Genomic DNA, 11,247 nt, shown 5'->3' on the forward strand with positions numbered 1-11,247 from the left:
AAAGAAATATAGATATAAATGTATGTGTGTGCACACACATATATACATAATAATATATAATGTATATGACATACTCATATATGTATAGAATGTACACACACACATAAAAATATAAAAATTAGCTTTCTGGTTCTTGGTCCCTTGGCCTCTTGACTGTTTGGCCTTTTGGATTCTTGGGCTTTCTTGCTTTGCCCCTCACGGGCAGGAGGAGCAGACACTGGGATCACTCAGGGCTTAGTCCTGGCATGGTGGAAAGCTAGCTCCCCAGAGGCAGGGTCCCACACTTGGATGAATGCCCTGCCCGGCTCCAACCCTTGGGATGCTACAACCCCAGTGGCCCGGCACATGGGTACTGGACTGCTTCCACTCTTGCTCTGAGAGCAGCACATGGAGGCATGAGCTGGGAAGTTCCTCGCAGATAGGGTTTCCTCTGCATGACTGTCTGGGGTGGTTAGGCAGTGCTCCCCAGACCCTGAGAGAGAGAGAGAGAGAGAGAGAGAGAGAGAGAGCTGCTGAGGTGACAGCGACTCTGGAACCAGAGAGAGATCCTGGAGCTGGAGGGATGGAGGCCCATTTGAGTAACAACCTTGGGCTACAGGTCAACATATATTTTTTTAAGATTTTATTTATTTATTTTTTTAGAGAGGGAAGGGAGGGAGAAAGAGAGAGAGAGAAACATCAATGTGCAGTTGCCAGGGGCCGTGGCCTGCAGCCCAGGCATGTGCCCTGACTGGGAATCAAACCTGCGACACTTTGGTTCGCAGCCCGTGCTCAATCCACTGAGCTATGCCAGCCAAGGCAGGTCAACATATTTTTAACACCATATAAAATAAAGAGCTCTGTGAAAATAAAAAAAAAAAACCCACAACTTTCCTATTTTCCAGTCAAGATAGAAGCACAAGTAAACAAGGCATGCCTCCTCACACAACCTCATCAAAATTACAACTAAAATATAGAACAGCCATCACTCAGAACTGTAAGAAATCAAGTTGAATAGAAGTCTGACAACTGCAGAATTAAAGAAACCACATCCATCCAGACTGGTAGGAGGGCACAGACATGGAACAGGCTGGTCCCACATCCATATGTGATGGATAAAAATTCGGGAGGGATATCTCAGGAGCAAGGAATCCCAGACCACACCAGACCCCCCAGCCCAGAGTTCCAGTGCCAGGAAGATAAGTCCCCATAACTTCTGGCTACAAAAACCAATAGGGATTGAATCAGTGGAAGAAATTTCCTGGAGTCCCAAACAGTTCCTCTTAAAGAACCCACATGTGGACTTACTTAGACTCACTCCCTCTGAGCTCTAGCACCAGGGTACCAGCTTGAAAGGCACCAGTGGTAAACGGGGAGAAACCAAAGTGTCTGGCATCAAGGTGAAAGCTGGGGGGCAGCTTTCTCACAGACAGAAAGGCAGGCAATCTATTAGATGCAGGGTTCAAAACACTGGTTATAAGGATGCTCAAGAAATTTAGTGAGCACCTCAACAGCATAAAAAAGATCCAGTTAGAAATAAAGGACACACTAATTAAAATAAAGAACAATTTACATGGAAATGACAGTAGAGTAGTTGAAGCTGAGAATCTAATAAATGATTTGGAACATAAGGAAGCAAAAACCAAATAATCAGAACAAGAATTTTGCTCATAAAGATGCTTCTGGGGTCTTGGTCCTTTCTTCCTTCGGCAGGCAGCTGAAGCTGTGGCTAGGCTGGGCCTGGGGTTGGGGCCAGAAACAAGAGTACAAATTCAAGAGTCCATGAGGGGAAAAGATGTTTTCATCATTCAAACTGTTTCAAAGGACATGAACACCTCCATCATGGAGTGCCTGATTATGGTGTATGCGTATAAGACCTCTTGTGCCACAAGCATTATTGGCATGATTCCCTACTTCCCTTACAGCAAACAGTGCAAGATGAGAAAAAGAGCTCCATTGTTTCTATGTTGTTGGCTTCAATGATGTGCAAAGCTGGTCCAACTCATTTTATTACTATGGATTTACACCAGAAGAGAATTCAGGGCTTCTTCGATATTTCTTGTTGATAATGTAAGAGCATCTCCTTTGTTATTACAGTAAATTCAAGAAGAGATCATGGATTACAGGAATGCAGTGATTTAGCCAAGTCTCCAGCCTCAGCAAGGAGGGCACAGTTATCTGTGGAGTGCCTAAGTCTGGGCATTGTGGTGATTCATGGAGAACCTGAGGATGCCAAGTTGGACTTGGTGGATGGATGGCATTCCCGGCCCATGATCAGGAGCATGGCTGCTATCCATCCCAGCCTGGAAATCGCCCTGCTGATTCCTAAAGAAAAGTTCCCAATCACAGTGGTGGGTGATGTGGGAGGAAGGATCACTATCATTGTGGATAACATCATCGGTGATGTTGACAGCTTTCTGGCTGCAGCAGAGACCCTGAAGGAAAGAGGTGCATACAAGATCTTTGTGATGGCAACTCACGGCTTGCTATCTTCAGATGCTCCCCGACTGATTGAGGAGTCTGCCACCAGGTCCCTGTTGGTTACCCAAACAATTCCACATGACATCCAGAAGCTCCAGTGCCCCAAAATTAAAACAGTGGATATCAGCATGATCCTTTTAGAAGCCATCCATTGGATTAAAAATGGGGACTCCATGTCCTACCTTTTCAGGAACATAGGTTTAGATTACTGAAGAGCTTTCCTTTCTGAAACTTCCAAGGGCCAAATTGGAAACGTGAGAAGGAGTACTGGGAGAGACCATGTCTGATTTTACATGTTTCCCAGGGGCTGTGTATGTTTTGTTCCTTTCTTGTTAATTACTATGAAAACAGAGCAACTTTTTATGTTGATTGGAATGTTTGTGAGGTTTTGGGGCAATTTTTATAAGAACAAACAAACAAAAAAACTATGGCTCTGGCTGGTGTGGCCCAGTGGTTGAGTACTGGCCTGTAGACCAAAGGGTCATTGGTTTGATTCCTAGTCTAATGCGCATGCCTGGGTTGCAGGTCAGGTCCCTGGTTGGGGAGTACAAGAGGCAACCACACATTGAAGTTTCTCTCCTTCTCTTTCTCCCCTCTTTGCATTTTCTAAAAAATAAATAAATAAAATCTTTAAAAAACAAAAAACTATGTTCTCCACTTAATAAAATAAGTTAAGACCTTATTGTTTTTAGTTTATTTAAAATATAACTTGGGTCTGGCTGGTGTGGCTCAGTGGATTGAGTGCTGGCCTGCGAGCCAAAGGGTCACTGGTTGGATTCCCAGTCAGGGCACATGCCTGGGTTGAGGGCCAGGTCCCCAGTGGGGAGCATGTGAGAGGCAACCACATATTGCTGTTTCCTTCTCTCATTTCCCTCTCTCCTTCCTTTCCCCTCTCTCTAAAAATAAATAAATAAAATCTTTAAAATATATATATAAAACTTGGAATGAGATTTTTCAACTCACAAACAGCCTTTTTCCAAAATTGTTAGAGTCCAAATGCTTATAAAATTTAATAAAATAAAATAGTCTACTATATGATACCTGCAGTTGAAAAGCCAAAAAATCTATACTGTTGAATCCAGGTAATGGTATTTTTAGAAATGCTTTTATAGACAAGCATACAGACTCTGTGCCCATTATTTATTTTCTATAACAAAAGAAGGAATAAAAACTTACTGTGTTTGTGTGTGATTTTTTTACACTTTGTGTTTTGTCAATTGTTTTATAACTAAAATAAAATGAAAACCAAAAAATAAAAAATAAAAATAAAAAAGAACAACAAGAAGAAAAAAGAGTTAAAAAAGATGAAGCTAGTATAAGTAGCCTCTGGGGCAACTTCAAGCAGTCCAACATTCGCATCATAGGAGTATGGGAAGGAGAAGAGAAAAAGCAAGAAATTGGAAATCTATTTGAAAAAATAATGAAAGAAAACTTCCCCAATTTGGTGAAAGAAATATACATGCAAGTCCAGGAAGCACACAGAGTCCCAAGCAAGATGGATGCAAATAGGCCCACCGGAGATGTGTCATAATTAAATTGCCAAAGGTTAAAGATAAAGAAAATCTTAAAAGCAGCAAGAGAAAAGCAATTAGTATCTACAGGGGAGTTTCCATAAAACTGTCAGCTGATTTCTCAAAAGAAACTTTGCAGACCAGGAGGGACTGGCAAGAAATATTCAAAGTCATAAAAAGCAGGGACCTACAGCTAAGACTGATCTACCCAGCAAAGCTGTAATTTAGAATTAAAGGGCAGGTAAAGAGCTTCCCAGACAAGAAAAATCGAAAGGAGTTCATCATCACAAAACCATTATTATATGAAATGTTAAAGAGAGTTATTTAAGAGAAAGAAAAAGATAAAAATTATGAACAATAAAGGGCAATAAATACAAATGTATCAACAATTTTATCTAAAAACCAAAGTAAGAAAACAAGAAGAACAGAGACAGAATCACGAATATGGAGAACGTTTTGATGGTTGCCAGATGAGAGGGGGATGTGGGGAAATGAGTGAAGAGGTAAGGGGATTAAGAAGTACAAATACATAGTTACAGAATAGCCATGGGATGTAAAGTACAGCATAGGAAACGGAGTAGCCAAAGAACCTACCCATGACCCCTGGACATGAACAATGGTTGGAGATTGCCTGAGGGAGTGGGGATGCTGGGCAAAGGGGGAAAAAGTGGGAAAACTGTAATAGCATAATCAATAAAATATAATTAAAAAGAAAAATATAAAAATATAGCTCTATATATCTGTATCTATATGTTTATTCATATTTATATATTTATATCTATATTTATATAGAGTATATATAAACTATAATTTTTATATTTTCATATCTACAGATACAAATTCTGTACATATGTATTATTTGTATATGTGTGTATATAGATATAGATATAGATATAGATATAAATATAGATATAGATATAGGTGTACTTTTAGCCTGGGAGCAGCACCAGGTGCCCATCTCTTGCTTTCTAAATATTACTCTCTGTTATAAGGTATCAAGGATGCTAGGAATAATAGTTATTTCAAGGCTGGGATAGGGATAGTACAAAATAAGTTTGGAGCATCTTTTTAATTTAAATTTATTGAGGTAGACTTGGTTAATAACATTATATAAATTTCAGGTGTATAAATTTATAATACAACATCTGTATACTGCATTATGTGTCTACCACCCAAAGTCTAGGCTCCTTCTGTTATCATATATTTGACCCCTTTTACCCTTTATTTCTTTCCCCAACCCTTCTTCCTCTCTTGGAACATCTTATTGTGCCAAAAATAAAAATAAGATAGTACTCTAAAAATGATGGAGAATTGTGAAAAAGACACAGAAACCAGCTCAAAGGAGCTAAATCTGAAGCAATTAGAGCTCAAAATAAATAACAGTAATAAAGAATTATATAAGATAGTAATCCATGACTTCATATTGATATTAAAAAATAAATTAATAAATGGAAAGACTGGAAAGATTTTCTTTACACTAGAATGCTAACTAATAAATGCAGAAGAATACTGGATAGAAAATCACCATTTGGCAACCATTGCAGTAATAGTTAATTCAGCCAGGAAACATCATTGATACTAAAGTTAGTGGATACAGATTTGATGAGGAACAGGATATTTACATACTCTCAAAATATCTCCCCACAAAATATTTGATTACAAAGTGAAAAAGAATAACTTTTAAATGGAGAACCTGGCACATACCACATTATTCAAGTAATAAAAGTTACCAGCTAGTAATGGGACAAATTGAAATTGTTTAGCACTTGATAGGATGCAATGAGAAAAAACAGTATCACTTCTGTGGTAATTCTGCCAAAAATGCATTACCTGAATCCAATCATTAGAAAACATCAGACAAACCCAAACTGAGAAATAATCTACAAAATGAATGGCCTGTTGCCCTGGCTGGTGTGGCTCAACTGGTTAGGACTTCATCCTGTAAACCGAAAAGTCATGAGTTCTATTCTTGCTCAGGGCACATGTCTAGACTGTGAGTTTGGTCCCCAGTTAGGGCACATACCAGAGGCGACCAATCAGTGTTTCTCTCTCACATCGATATTCTCCCTCCTCTCAATCTCCCTTCCTCTCTCTCTAAAATCAATAAGCATGTCCTTGAGTGAGAATTTAAAAAATGTCCTGGAGTTTTCAAAAACCTTAGGTACTGAAAGTCAAGGAAAGACTGAGGAACTACTATTCCAAATTGAAGGTCACAACTAAATGCAACATGTGATCTTGGATTGAATTCTATAGGTACAAAGGACATTATTGGGAAAATGGGTGAAACTTGGACAGATTCTGAGTATTAGGTGGGAGTCATATATCAGCTTTGACGGTTGTTGTGCTTATGTAGGAGAATATCTATGTTTATAGAAACTGCATTCTAAAATATTTGTGGAAAATGGGGCACCACATTGGCAACTTTCACCCAAATGTATAAGGGTTTTGGAGGAGTTGTTTGTATTATTCTTGCCCCCCAAAATTAAATCTATGATGTTGAAAGAGTGACTCATTCAAGAGTTTCATTGTCAATCCAATAACATCTATTATGTGCACAGGATGCTAATATCCCCACAGTGTATTTTCTGACTCTAGCCTATGGGCATGATGACATCGCACAGTAACTATTTAGCAGAATGAGACAGCCAGTGTGTTGTCTACTCAACTGTTGTTCCCTTCTCCCATTCTCTCTTGCTACTCAAACTCCAGTTTGGTTGAGATGCAGATATCTGGGTTCTTCCTATCTCCAGGAGGCGAATTTTCATTCATCTAAGCCAATCATGGTTTAGGCGTGGGTATGTAGCTGATGATCCTCCATCTGAGGACTGTCAGAAGGTCAGTGAAGCCTAATGCTTCATCACAATGCCTGTGTCATTCTCCTCACTTCATCTCATGGCATAAGCATTATATCATCTCACATCATCACAAGAGGTATCAGTCAGTACAGGGCAATAAGAGTGAGAGAGACCACATTCACATAAGTTTTATTACACTACAGTGTTATAATTGTTCTATTTTATTATCATTGTCAATCTCTTACTGTCCCTCATTTGTAAATTAAACTTTATCCTAGGTACATACATATTGGAAAAAACATAGTATGTAGGATTCTGTACTATCCTGTTTCGGGCATCTACTGAGGGTCTTGTAACATCTCTCCTGCAGGTAAATAAGATACCCTGGAACTACAGTGGCCATCTTGCAGCCATAAGGAGACAAGCCTGAGGACAAAAGCCTGTAGATGATGGAGCAGAAAAATAGAAAGAAGAAAAAAACACCCTACATCCCTGATAACATCGTCTGCTACTATATTAAACAACCTAGTAATCACCCTATTGCCTGCCCATTACCTGATATAATACATTTTCCTTATTTAAATAATTGGAGCCGGAGTTTTCTGTTACTTGCATCCAAAGGAGGCTGAGAAAGAAAATCAAAAGAAATTTTAAAAAATATTTTATTTATTTATTTTTAGAGAGAGGGGAAGAGAGGGAGAGAGGGAGTGAAACATCAATGTGTGGTTTCCTCTTATACGCCCCCAACTGGGGGCCTGGCCTGAAACCCAGACATGTGCCCTGACTGGGAATCGAACTTGCAACTCTGGTTCGCAGGCCGGCACTCAATACACTGAGCCACACCGGCCAGGGCCCAAAAGAAATTTTTAGTCCACAGAGTTTTAGAATTAGATAGATTTAAATCCCTTAAGAGAAATAGTCCTCTGACTAGATAACATCTACCCTATTTTCATGAACTTGGATGGATTTTTGCACCCATGAAAGAAGACAGTGACCTGGACACTTATTTAGCTAACACATGAAGCCTGACATGATGTTTCTAAAAACTTGATGGTGTTGTGCTGGCTGGGACACAAGCCTTTGACATGATACTTCCCACAATCTGGACTATTCTGTTTGATAGATTACAAAATTTTCCTCAAAGATTTATATGGTACATCTCATTCTTTAGCATGATACCAATTATAATGTGCCATTGTTGTCTACTCTTTCTCATCCCTTTTGTCTAGTAGCAAAATTTAACATAAAGGTCAGAAGTAAAAATTTTGTGAAAATCTCTGTTAACTGCATACTAAACAGATTCTCGTTGAATAAGCACATCTCTGCCTTACCCTCCCTTTTTAGTCACATACTAGAAATGCTTCAAAAGACTTTGTCTTCTGCCTTATTTTTAATAATCTTCCCATGTTTTATCACGTTTTCCCCAATGTTCAATTTCTGTCTTTTGTTGCTCTTTTGGTCACATGCCCATTTCTGGATTTAGGATAATGTAAAAAGCTTGAGACCAGGATTTTCTTACTTGCTATGTGATCTTAAACAAGTTACATAACTTCTCTGAGCCTCAATTTTCTAATCAATCAAATGGGGATTTGGACAGCACCTTCCTCAATGGGTGATTGTGAGAATTAAATGAGTAAATGAATAAAGCTGGCGTAGCTCAGTGGATTGAGCACGGGCTGCAAAACAAAGTGTCGCAGGTTCGATTCCCAGTCAGGGTACATGCCTGGGTTGCAGGCCATGACCCCCAGCAACCACACATTGATGTCTCTGTCTCTCTCTCTTTTTTTCTCTCCCTCTCTCTCTCCCTTCCCTCTCTAAAAATAAATAAATAAAATCTTTAAAAAAAAGAAAGAAAATGAATAAAAAGGTGTTTGCATAACACCCAAGACCTCATTTGGTAGCTCTTGTTAAATAATAGGAATGCAATAAATACTAAAATATCACCTTTTGGAACTTTCTGTAGAATTTCACTTTATAACTTGTTTAACTAATTCCCTGTTAATGAACATCAGGAAATAATTGTGATTAAGTGTATTTGACTCTGGAGTTGAGCAGAAGGGTATCTGAATCCCATCTCTACCACTTTTTATATGAATGACCTTGGGGAAGTGACTTAACCTCTCTGATCTTCAATTTCTTCACCTAAATAATGAAAACCATAAAAGTCACAAATCTACCATTGATATTTGTTATTTATAGTTTCTCTTTTTATGAATTTGTTTACTTGCTAAAATGTCTTTGTAATCCCCAGACTGGCATTCATGGTGTTTTGGTGTGTGTTCGCAGACACACGCAGAGCAGCAAAGAATCTGAGTTGCCCAGCTTGTACTCACTTTCTCAGTTGAGGTTGAATAAAGCAACACTTTGCCTTTTTGTTTCAGCTCTCATACTGTCAACATGAGTTCTTTTTGTGGTCTGTTTAGTACCATGTTGTTGTTGGGGTTTTTTTTTCTTCAATTTTGTGCTTTCCGTTGGTGATTTCACTATTTAAAATGGCTCCCAAACATATTGCCAAAATGCTGTCTATTGTTCCTGAGTACAGGAAGGCTGCCATGGATAAAAGGGAGACAATATACTATGTTAGATAGGCTTCATTCAGGCATGAGTTATAGTGGTGTTGACCATGAGTTCAATGTTAAGAAATCAACAATATATATTACATATGTTATCTTTAACCAAACAAACAAAAAAGATGCCCTGGCTGGTATGGCTCAGTGGACTGTGCACCAGCCTGCAAACTGAAAGGTCACCAGTTCAATTCCCAGTCAGGGCACATGCCTGAGTTTTGGGCTGGTCCCCACTTGGGGGCATGTGAGAGGCAACCTATTGATGTATTTCTAGCACATCAATATTTCTCTCCCTCTCTTTCTCCCTTCCCCTTCTCTAAAATTATATAAATAAAATATTTTAAAAAAACATAAAACAAAGTTATATATTGGTGAGTTGATGAAAATATCATGACCAGAAGTTTTCAGGAACCCAACCATGTATTTCACTTAGGAACAATGGTTTGTGATCAGTGCCATGTTATGGAATACAACTACAGTTAACTAAGAATTGACCATATCTCATGAGGTTGTTATAGCGGGGCTTAAATGGACTATTGCATACAAGTGTTCAGCATTGTGCCTTGCACCTGATGGTTAGGGCCAGTGCAGGGTAGGGCTAGAGGTGAGACTCTAGTTATAACTAGTCTGTTTGATTCTGACACTTAGCTAAGTACCACATAGTTCAAAGCAGGAGAATATTTTAGTGAAAACCATGAAGCTCTAGAAACCTCACAAAAATTTATCAGGTTAAGCCAAAGGATTCTCCTTGAGAAAGCTTCAAATAGATCATTTTCTTGCAAATAATACTTCACTTTCACAAAAATAGATGACCTAGCTCATAATCACAATTAACCTTTTGGAATGAAACGACAAATGCAGATGAGTGATATAGTTCTCTTTTATCACATTCCTAAGCTGATGGGGAGCTCCTACTCCTGTTCCTCCTGATGGGCATTTTAATAGTAAAAACGCCACATTTTGTTGATTATTACATTACATATATATCATTATGTAACATCATAAAAAGGGTAAGTATTTTACAGATGAAATATAAAGCATTTTCACAAGAAGTTCAAAAGGGAAATGCATAGTTTTCACTTCAAAGAGGCTAAGACAAGCCCCAGCAACAAAGTCGAACAGCTAAGGCAGTGGTCCCCAGCATTTTTGGCAACAGGGACTGGTTTCGTGGAAGACAATTTTTTCCTCAGACACACGCATGGGGCATAGGGAGGGTGGATGGTTTGGGGATGATTCAAGCACATTACATTCAAGCTCACACCTCACCCGCTGTGTGACTAGGTTCCTAACAGGCCACAGACTGGTACAGGTCCACTGCCAGAGGTTGGGGCCCCCAGTGCTAAGGCATAGACCTGTGTCTGCTACCACCTGTGCATTGTATCATTGCATTGCTCTCTGTTCTGACTGGAATGAGGAACAGTGGAGCCTAGACATGCTTTTCCATAAAAGATCACTCTGGTCTTCTTTTAATTACTCCAAAGCTCCAAGCTTTTTATCTCTTCCTGGAATACTCTTCTCCATCCCATCTCTAATTCTTACTCATCTTTTCGGTCATAGCTAAAATGTCACTCACTCAGAGCCCTCGTGTGGCTCAGTTAGTTGGGCATTGTCCAGCAGAATAAAGGGTTACCGGTTCTATTTCTGGTCAGGGCACATCCCTTGGTTACATATTCCGTTCCTGGTCATGGTGTGTCCAGGAGGCAACAAATTAATGTTTCTCCCTCACACTAATGTTTCTCTACCTCTCTTCCCCTCTCTCTAAAAATAAATAAATATAAAATAAAATGTCATTTTCTCAGAGAGGTCATGTCTGATCACTCCCTTCTCTTTCCCTAAAACATCCCCATCAATTCTTTCATAACATGACTTACTTTCCTCCATAGCACTCATCACAATTTGCAATTAAATGACTCT

The 11,247-nt window shown here is 39.1% G+C and overlaps 1 pseudogene; it reads left to right on the top strand.

The window, feature by feature from the left end:
* The first annotated feature begins 1,557 nt into the window (after nucleotides 1–1,557).
* LOC114503793 lies at nucleotides 1,558–2,860 on the top strand (annotated as a pseudogene).
* Nucleotides 2,861–11,247: the final 8,387 nt, after the last annotated feature.

This window comes from Phyllostomus discolor, chromosome 8 (assembly GCF_004126475.2).
Source record: "Phyllostomus discolor isolate MPI-MPIP mPhyDis1 chromosome 8, mPhyDis1.pri.v3, whole genome shotgun sequence".
NCBI lineage: Eukaryota > Metazoa > Chordata > Mammalia > Chiroptera > Phyllostomidae > Phyllostomus > Phyllostomus discolor.